We start from the raw sequence: 11,314 nt of genomic DNA, 5'->3' as shown, positions 1-11,314 counted from the left end.
AGCACTTTGGGAGGCCAAAGTGGGTGGATCACCTGAGGTCAGGAGTTTGAGACCAGCCTGGTCAACATGATGAAACCCCATCTCTACTAAAAATACAAAAGTTAACCAGGCATGCTCTCAGGCACCTGTAATCCCAGCTACTAGGCTGAGGCAGGATAATTGTTTGAATCTGGGAGGTGGAGTTTCCAGTGAGCTGAGATAGTGCCATTGCACTCCAGCCTGGGCGATAGAGAGAGACAGTCCCAAAAATAAAAATAAAAAAGTAAAAACTGAGGGAAAAATTAAGTAATTTGATCAAGACCTCAAACCTGTTTTGTGGAAGGTTCATGAGCTATAACGTGTTCTTCAGAAATACTTTAATGGACAAATAAATTGTGAAAAATTGCATAAGGTGAAGATAGCTAATTTTGCAATAAATGTGTATTATTTATAAGTATACAAATGTATCCGTTGAACAGCAAATTCTTTCAAAATTTATAGATTACTTACAATGGCAATTTGATCTCCGTAGAATATTGATGTATTCTATTTAGTCTACAGGTAAGAGTTTTACCTTCAACTCATCATCAAAATAGGTTAATATAAACAATATATCTATAAATAAAAACAAATGATTTTGTTCTCTGTATAAGAATCAGACAATGGCAGAGAGATAATATTAACTGGTGACCTGTAATTATAATTTGTATTTTGTAAACTTTTCCTGGAAATGGGAGAAAACTGATTGCCACCTCTAAAAATTCTCCTGCCCTACCATTGTGAATATTTGGAAGGCCTCTTTTTTCTTGGCTTTTTAGACATTCCAAGATCTAATTCAATTTCAAGATTCATTGAAAGATGTACAAAACAAAAGGAATAAATTCTGAATTTATATTGGAGCTATGAAATATTATGCAGAAGCCCTTGTTTCTGTACAGTGTAATAATCAATCAATTCCTTCCTAAAGCAGAGGCAACTAACTGCATTTTTCTTTGCAGAACTCTTGGCATCCTCAATCTGATATTAGAGATTCAGAAACTACAGTTCTGTGAATTTGAGTGTCTCACCCAATGTCAATAACTCCTTAGATCAAGTTTGGATAACTAATATCTTTCCCAACTGTATTTCACAATTTTATCATCATTTTTTGTAACTATTAATTTCAGTGATCCATCATTAATATAATTATATTTGAGAATGTAAAAATGTTGCATCACTTTACCTGGAGAGCTCTTTAATATCTTCCAGCTTAGATACTGCCAAAATAATAAATAGGGTACATGAAATACTATTTACTTAAATGGTCTCATGTGTATTGTGCTGGGATACACAATATGAAAATATTGCTTACAGCTGCCACTGTATACACAGGCGATCACATGAATGAGATCTTGGTAGAAACACTTGTTTGGAAGTGATGTGTGTAGGAAGCTGAGAAATCAAGGGGAAGAAAGTTCTGTTCTTTTTTTGCTTTACTCCCAGACTGCTTCTGCCCTTAGCAGTGCCTCTGTTCATCAGCCCCAGTGAGTTCACAAACCAGTTCTTTCAATAGAAAAATCATCAATCATAAAAACAAGCAAGAGCCCCTCAAATGCTTGTCACTGTCTTACCTTCTGCTATCATGGGAGAGAATCGACTCCACTTAGAGATGCAATAATCAGCAACTTTCCTTTGTGGAGCAGATGGTGTTGACAGAGGTTGTTCACAACGCTTGGGTATCACTGCAAATTAAGAAAAGAGTCCTTTCTATCTGTTACACTTCTTTTGTTTGTTTGTTTTTTATTTTACCGTGAGTTCTCTATTATGTTGCAGGCATGAAACTGAACAGCAATTACAGTTCATTTGCGCTCACAGAATGCTAGTGTTCTAGATATGAAATTCCATGCTTTACAGAAAATAGACTTAAACTCTAGAATAGGGCCACTTTTTTAACCGGTTATATTCAAGGGCTCCAACTTTTCCAATAGGTGAGATTTTTCAGTTAACTGAGGCTTATTCTTTTAAATATAATTTTAAATCTACTCTTATTTTAAATAATATATTCCTAAAGTATTACAACATTCCTGGAATTAACAAATGAAATGTATAATGTACTGTGAATTGGGGTTTAAGTCATGAACAGGTAACATTTTACTAGTTTGAAAATCATGACGTTCTTTGGGGCTGCACAGATGTCTGAGGTGTTCCTGTCAATTCCTAATGTTCCTAGATTAGTATACATGTTTAGTTGTTTAATTTGCTTCTTTTTTTTTAGTGTATCAATGTATAATTGACATACTACAAACTACATATATTTAAAGGGAACAATTCAATAAGTTTTACCCACCATATACTCTTGTGAAACCATCAGCATGATCACGAAACTGAAATCCATCATCCTGAACAGTTTCGTCATACCCCCCTGCCTTTCCTTCTCAAACCACCACCCATCCCTAGACAACCAGTGATCCACTTTTCCCTACTATAGATGAGCTTGTATTTCTTAAAAAGTTATAGAAATGAAACCATGCAGCATGTGTATGTTTCAGTCTGGCTTATTTAGCACAATTATTTCAAGATTCATCCACATTGTAAGGCATGTCTGGAATTGATTCATTTTAATTGCTGAGTATTCTGTTGTATTAGCTTTGTGAAAAAGTAATTGCGGTTTTTGATCATTTGTGTACGTCTTTTTGTGAGCATAAGCTTTTATTTCCCTTGGGTAAATATGCATAAATGGAATTACTATGATTGATATATTTGCTAGAGATATCACAAAACCATTTGATATTTTATAAATATTTTTTCGTATTCTACTTAATCTAGAGGCTGGCTACTAAAATTATTTTGCTTTTACCATCACTGTATTTTGGCTTTAATATTTAAGCAGTGATTAGAATTTAAGTTGAACTGTAGGTATTTAAAATATTTGTAAATATCTCCTGCTACATTCAAGACAAATATGTGCAAAATTATGTTCATTTGTCAAAATTTCTATTTCAAATTACTTTGACTTAGAATCTACAAAATCTCCAATACATATTTTAAATACATTTTAAAATTTAAGGCATTTATTTTAGAACGATGAATTTGAAATCAACCTAGCTTAAATCTATAAACACTCACATTTCATTTGAGAGAACTCAATATTTGATCCTTAGGTGATGAGGTTATAGATACCACTTTTATATTAGCTCTCTGATTCTTTGTTTGCATAAAAGTAATTTCAAAAAGAGACTGACTGTAAGGGATATAAAGAAATACTAGGGAACTTTCCCCTATCAGTTCACAATCTTTTTGAGGTATTGTTCTCAAATATATTAACAAAAGTTATTAGTTTGATCAAAAAATATTTCATGGTGGATCCACTGAGGATTCCTTAATATTCTTTACTTTTATGTAAAGCATTTGGCAAAATTTATTTGGATTATTATCAAGATTGAGAGTCTGAAGTTTTAAGCTGACAGAGACTCCAGAGTTCATTTAGTCTAGTCTCTTCATTTTACAAATGATTATGGTAAAGGGGCTCAAAACCAAATGATTAATTGGTAGCAGTTTGTTTACACGCACGGCACATGGTGTTTGGCACTGAAAACTTGCATTCTGATTGCATATTCTCTTTGAACTCTGTTTTTCTCACATACAAAGTAGAGGATGGGGGCTATGTATCTTCATATCCCTTTTGGCTTTAAAATCTATAAGACTCAAGAGAGTAAAGCCTGTAATCCCAGCACTTTGGGAGGCTGAAGACTCCATGGATCATGGGTTGGTTACTGAGGATCAGACTTATCCTCATACTGACGTGTGAAAACTCTGGCTCTACTTTAAAATATAAAAAAAATAGCCAGGGCGAGGGTGGTAGGCTCTGTGGTCCCAGCCACTCCGGAGGCTGAGGTGGTGGAATCGGTGAATCCTGGAGGCGGAGGTTTCTGCGGAGTGAGCTTCTGAGATCCGGCCACTCGCACTCCAGCCCATGATAGATTTGTGACCCGCCCCAAAAAAAAGAGAGTAAAGCACCTTATTATATTTTCTGGTCTTTGATAAATTGTCATATATGAGGAGTGGAGAGAGTGATAACCTTTCTTTGTATAATTCAGAGATAATCTCTATTATTCTTTATAAATCTACCATACATTTAATAGGTAGCTAAAATATGAAAGGCATTGATGTTAGATACTTATGAAATCCATATTCTATGGCACTCTGGAAAATCATATCGAATCAAATCACGTTTATCAAGTATCCTTCTTACATTATTTTTTCTAATTTAGCATCTGACCTCCTTTATCTGAAATGAGCATTTCCATATAAACTATGATACACCACCTTAAAACAAATTCTCCGAATCAACCGTGGCATTGTTCTCCAACGCTCTGTTGTTCCTGTGGCTTCTCCTGGAGCTTCAATAGCTCTCTCTGGAAGAGTATTGGATGCGAAGTTAGATCTTTATGTATTGGTTTCATGGATATGGATCTTTGGTCAGAAACAGGGATAAGAGAAATTCTTTACCATGGAAAAAGGAAGTGGACAAGAGCTCTATACCTTCATTGATTCCTAAATCCTGTAAATACATTCTATTAAATTATACCCACTCCTCTAGGATAATCTTCTTGCATCTCAAGCAGCTTTGGACAAATGAGATAGATTTTTTAGCATGTATATTCTTTACATAATTGATTATATTTTGCAGGATTTTTAAGTCATGAAAGAAACTAGGTGAGTTAAAAATCTGTATGTAAAATATTTTTGCATAATATTCATTGGTGTGCAGAATCTCTGCTTCAGTGTTAAACCTACAACACCATTATAAAATAATACATCTTTTGAAACAGTCTCATCCAGCCTACTGAAGATAATTTTGCCTATAGAGTTGAAAAAGTAATAATAAATGACCTTTAACACAAATAATTTTCAACCGACTCCACTTCCATGAACAATTCAGCTATTTATTCTGGAGAACTGTTCATGACTAAAGAAATTGAATTCTAATATCGGAACAGAAACCTTGTCACACAACTTCTACCCATTCTTTTCATGGGCTACATATATTCTCACAAGTGATATCCTAATGGCACGCATAACGTATACAAAACAGAAACTACAATTGTTATGAGAGACGATTATTTAAATTTATGCCAAACATTTTAAATCTGAGAGTTACCAAGCCACTTATATTTTCATACGTTTCATCTGGATATGAGAGAACTCAAAACCAGTTATGAAAATATATATCCTAAGGAACAGCCTCCAACAAGTATTTCTCTTCCACTCTGAGGTGATACAGAATGGTCCAAGAGAATGGTATTTTCTTTTAGAAAGAAATAGAAAAATGTTAACATTAAGTGGTTTTTCATCTTCACCTTTAGAAAGAAATAGAAAAATTTTAACATTAAGTGGTTTAACATTAAGTGGTTTTTCATCTTCTTTAATAACAAGCGAAGCAAAACAAATGATGCTCATTTTCAAAACAGAGTATAATACACATACAATAAATTGAATGAAACTATAGCTACAGCTTAATGAGTCATCCCAAAGTAGTCATTCATGTAACCATCACCAAGATCAATAAGAAAATATAGATTTTTGCCACCACTTCAAAGAATTCTTTCTATTGTCTCTTTCCCATCTCTATGCCCCGCTGTGAATAAAAGTAATCACTACCCTGGGCCGGTCACAGTGACATGGCTCATGCCTGTAATCCCAGCACTTTGGGAAGCTGAGGCAGGTGGATCACTTGAGGTCAGGAGTTCGAGACCAGCCTGGCCAACATAGTAAAACCCTGTCTCTACTAAAAACACAAACATGTGCCGGGCGTGGTGGTGGGCACCTGTAATCCTAGCTACTTGGGAGGCTGAGGCAGGAGAATCGCTTGAGCCTGGGAGGCAGATGTTACAATGAGCCAAGATTGTTCAACTGCCCTCCAACCTGGGTGATGAAGCAAGACCCTGTCTCAAAAAAAAAAAAAAAAAAGTAACCACTAACCTGACTTTTATGGTAGCTACCTCATTGCTTTTTCTCTTCTCAAGGTTTTTACTTTTACTAAATACACATATGTCTCTTCACACTACAATTTAATAATGTCTATTTTATTTTATCTTTGTATCAATGGAACCATTCTGTGTATTATATTCTCTATTACTTCTTCCACTCATTGTTATGTTTGTGGAACAAATAACATTTTTGGATGTAACATATTTCATTCAGTCTTCAAACATGTATATTATTACACTACTGAATCAAGCATGATATATTTGACAGGGTGCTAGGTTTGTTTCTCATTGTTAGCTGTTGTGAAAGATGCATCATAAACATTCTTGTGTGTGTGTCCTTGGGGCACATGCCCATGTATTTCTGTTAGATATGACCCAGGGATAGAATTGATGATTATAAGCTAATGCAGATTTCAACATATGTAGACAATGCCTAATCATTTTCCCAAGTCGATACACATAAGTATGCACGTTCTCATTTATGCACATTCTGGCTAAACACAACGCTTGTCTGTCTTACACTTAGGCATCCTGTTGTGTATATAGTCATATATCATTCTGGAGTAAACTTGTAATTACATAATGCCTAAAGATCATAAGCACAATTTTGTCTTTATTGGCCATTGTATTAGCCTCTTTTGCAAGGTATCCATTCTAATTTCAGCACTCTTCCTATGAGATTATTTGTCTGTATGTTATTGACTGGAAGCATCTCTTCATGTTATGGACGTGAGTATTTGCAAAGTATTTATTAGTCATAAAAATAATTCCAGAAAAACGGTAACAAGTTCTTAACATGTTCTTTTATTCCTTTAATTGTGTCTTACTAATTTTTAATTTCTCCAGATTTTCAATATTTTCTTCTATGGTCAGTTCTTCTTGCATTCAATTTAATGTATCTTCCTACATCTCCTATGTTCTCTTCTAAAGTTTTGTTTTTATGCCTTGCATGTCCAGATTTATAATTCTAGAGTTAAAGTTCCTGTATAATGTGATATAGGAAATAATTTTGTTAATTTCTATTTGGGTGTCAATTTTTTATAGAATCATTGATTGAAAATACCAACCGTTTTTGACTACTTTGCTTGATGAATTTTGATTATTCATGTGTATCAGTTTTGGTCTCTTCATTCTTTCATTTTTAATTTATATTTTATTCTTTATACCATATCACAAACTCTCAATTATTATAGCTTTTTAAAAAATCTTCATCTTTTTGGTCTCAAATTCAAAAATTTCTTGATCATTTTTGGCATGCTCTTCTTCTATATAAAGTTTAGATTGATCATGTCTCTTTCTACAAACACCGAATTGGATTTTATTAAGATAACATTAAATAGGTAATGGATGGAAATAATCAACTATTTTTTTGAGACAGAAGCTTGCTCTGTCACCCAGACTGAAGTACAGTGGTGCCATCACCCGACTAAATTTTTTATAGAGTCAGGGTCTCACATGTTGCTCAAGCTGGTCTTGAACTCATGGCCTCAAATGATCCTCCCACCTCAGCCTCCCAAAGTGCTGGGATTACAGATATACACTGCTGTGTTCTGCTAAGCTGACATTTTATAATATTGAGTCTTCCAATCCACACACATGAAACATACCTCAATTTATTTTAATCTCCTTTAATTTTTCTCAAAAAGTTTTGTAATTATCTGCATAGGTATTTTGCCCATATTTGGTTAAATTTATACATAGATATTTGACATTTCTGACTTAATTTTTAAATTTATTTCATTTTATTTTTACTCTGTTTTAAACTGTTAATCTAGTAAAGACGTAAAAATAGTGACCTTATATTTAACGTAATTGCTACACTTACTAATTATAATAACTTATCTATTAATTTCTGAATTTTATGTGAATATAAAGATTTTTAATAATGCCTTCCTAATTGTTACAATTTGAATCAATGTCTAATAGAAGTGACTGAGACCTCTGGCTCAGTCTTGAGTAGCTGTAGTGTTAATATTCTTTGTCTTATTTTTTTTCTCAAAATGATAGTTTTCAATATGTTGATCTCAATTATGCCGCTTGCAGAAAGCTTTTTACATTTAACTTTTATTAAGATTTATTAATAAAGTTCCACAGTAATCCTGGTTTGTGAAGAGTTTCTATTTTGATTGGATCTTGAATTTATCTTGGCCTCTATTGACTGGATCCTATATTTCTATCACTTTTTCTGATGATGTAGTGGTTACCTCATCTGATTTTTTAAAAAAAGACTCAATCAAACATCTAAGCATTCCTCTAATAAAGCCTCTTTTGCTTAAATGCACTAATATTTTTATAAATAAATTATTTATTTATTTTTAAATATTTTGTATTGGAGCTTTGCTTTTATTTTCATGAGGAGATTAGCCTGGGATTTTACAGTTCATATGTCCTTTTCAGGTTTTGGTATCCCTACTGTGTTGAATGTATAAATGAGTTGTATGTGTATGTGTGTGTATATATACATATATCTCCATCCATCCATCCATCCATCCATCCATCCATCCATCCATCTATCTATATTTGGAGAGATGAATGCAGTAGGTAGAATAATGGCTCCCTAATAGTGTCCATGCTCTAATCCTTGGAACCTCTGACTAATGTTACTTTAAAAGGCAAGGGGAACTTTGAAGATGTGATCAAGGTTGAGGACCATGAAATGAGAGAAGTCAGCCAAGATTATTCAGGTGAATTTAATATGACTACATAAATCCTCAAAAGTGAAAACCTATACTAACTGCAAAAAATAAGAGAGATGGGAGCACAGGTAGAAGGAGACATGCCTTTGCTGGTTTTAAAGATGGAAGAAAGTGACATCAGCCAGGCAACGTGAGCAGGCTCTTGCAGCTGAGAAGGACAAGGAAGCATGTTCCTCCCTAGAGCCTCAGGGAAGAAACTTAGCCCTGCTTGATTTTTAACTCATGAGGCATGCATCAGACTTCTGACCCACAGAACAGTAAGACAATGTGTTTGTGCTGTTCAAAGACACTGAATTTGTGATAATTTGTTATGGCAGCAATGGAAAACGAATACAATAGGCATTACTTTAAAAATATATATTAGCTAGGATTCACAAATGAGAATGGGTCTGAAGTTTTCTTTGCATAAAGTTCCATAATTATTTATTAAATTTATGTTATAGATATAGAATTCTTTAGATTTTCTGCTTCAATGAATGTGAATCTTGGCAATTTATATTTTTCTGAATCTTAGTGTATTTCATGGACATTTAAAAATTGATTGATACAAAGCTAATCATAATATATTCTTATGGTCCTCTACATTTCTACAGCATCTATTTATATCTTTACTTCATTGTTAATATTAAACTCACTAAAGAAATTTCCAAAACTTTGTTTCACTTTAAATTTTTAAAATGATCCAAAACATATTTAAAAATTATTACTGTCAAGCTATAATTTATCTCAATGTCGGTAAGTATAACTTACCTACTTGCTAGCTATCTGCTATAATGCACATAACACGTTAATATAATAGCAAAAATTATGTGACCTCAACATTTTTAAACACACAAATTCTTAGAATATTTGATCTTCTCAATATAGACCAAAAATTATTTAATATTCACATATATTCATGGTAATGATCCTCAACAAACAACAACTAGAGGAAAAATGATTTGACCTGATGAGTATGCATAATTTGTAAAATGTTGGAAACATTCCCTTTAAGATTGTGAAGTAAACAAAGATATTCATGACCACCACTTTAAATCAATATTATACTGATGGTCCCAGGAAGAGACCTAAAATAAGAAAATAGATAAATAACATAGTAAGTGTAGTGAAATTAAAATGGGCATTATTCACAGATAATATAATTGTAAATACAAGACACTTCAAATTGACAAATAAATGTTTAGGAAATTTTGCAAGGTAGTTTGATACAGAAAAAGTCCATTTAAAAAAACACTACTTATATCAAATACAAATTAATTTTTAATAAAATTTAAGTGAAATTTGAAATATACCATTAAAATACTAACAAAGGGGGTTGGGGGAGAAAGGGACCAATAGGCAGAGCACAAAGGATTTTTAGGGCAGTGGAACTAGTCTATATGACACTATGGTGGGTTATATATGTCATGACATATTTATTGAAACCCAGAGAACATACATTACTAGAGTGAACCCTAATCTGAACCATGAACACTGGGCAATAATGATGTGTCAATGTACATTTATCAATTAAAACAAACATGCCGCTCTGGTGGGGGATATTTATAATGGAAGAGGCTATACATGTGCTTAGGCAGCAAAGATATGAGAAATCTCTGTACCTCCCTCTCAGTTTTGCTGTAAACTCAGAACTGCTCTTAAAAATGAAAATATTAAAAATTAAGTGTAAACTATCTACAAAGCAATTTATAAAACATTAATTATCAATTTTTTTGACTTTGAAGGCCTGGAATTGATAAATAAGAATCAGACTAATATTGATCTGTAATTTCAATGTATTTCTATTATGTTTAGTTTATGTAAATGTACAACAAATTCAAGTAGTGATGTAGAAAATATAATGAATAAAGAATCACTAAGCCATTCTTAAAGAAGACAACATGGGATATAAAGGCTTACCTAAAGCCATATAAAGATACTGTGGTTTCAATGCAAGGATAGAAAACACACCAATTTTTCAAGGGCTATTTACAGATGCATATATAAATGGATCATTGATTTATGAAGAAAAAGCACAGCGGATTTGTGAGGAAAGAATGGTTATTGCAGTAGATGGTGTTGCATGGCCATTTGGCAATCCATAGAAGAATATTGTGAGAGTAAAAAATTCCTCTCGTTCATGCCATAGACTAAGTCAATTACAGATTAATTTTTGATTAAAGTGTGAAAGGTAAGCACTAAGCTTCGAAAAGTTAATAAAAGCAAAACTGAGAGATGAAACATTATACTAGTATCAGACAAAGTAGACTTTAAGACAAAAAAGTGTCAATTCAGAAGTCATAAAATTATAAATATATATGCATGTAGCATTATATCCCCAAAATACATGAAGTAAAAACTGATGAATTTGATGGGAAAACTCATGCTGCTAAGAAAACATCTATAAAAACCCACATCTATCATTATACTTCAAGTGAAAAGACTAAAACATTTCCCCTAAGAAAGAACAAGATAAGAAGAGGACAAGCATGCCTGCTCTGACTACTTCTATTCAATATTGTACTGGAGGCTCTAGCAACTGGCAATTCAGCAAGAAAAAGAAATAAAAGGTACCCAGAGTAGTTTACCTATATCTATTTACAGATGACACAATTTTACATTCAGAAAACCCTAAAGAATCCACATATAAAAAATTAGAACTAAAAAGCAAAGTTCAGCAAGGTTGCACAA

The 11,314-nt window shown here is 33.1% G+C and overlaps 1 long non-coding RNA gene across 1 annotated transcript in view; it reads right to left on the bottom strand.

The window, feature by feature from the left end:
• Nucleotides 1-224: 224 nt before the first annotated feature.
• Nucleotides 225-11,314, bottom strand: part of LOC110744075 — a 170,060-nt gene continuing 158,970 nt past the window's right edge. The window contains exon 3 of the long non-coding RNA XR_002524176.2: nt 225-1,700. This is a non-coding gene — a long non-coding RNA (uncharacterized LOC110744075). The remainder of the gene's footprint in view (nt 1,701-11,314) is intronic.

Source organism: Papio anubis, chromosome 11 (assembly GCF_008728515.1).
Source record: "Papio anubis isolate 15944 chromosome 11, Panubis1.0, whole genome shotgun sequence".
NCBI classification, from domain to species: domain Eukaryota; kingdom Metazoa; phylum Chordata; class Mammalia; order Primates; family Cercopithecidae; genus Papio; species Papio anubis.
This window is presented reverse-complemented; position numbering and strand designations above follow the sequence as displayed.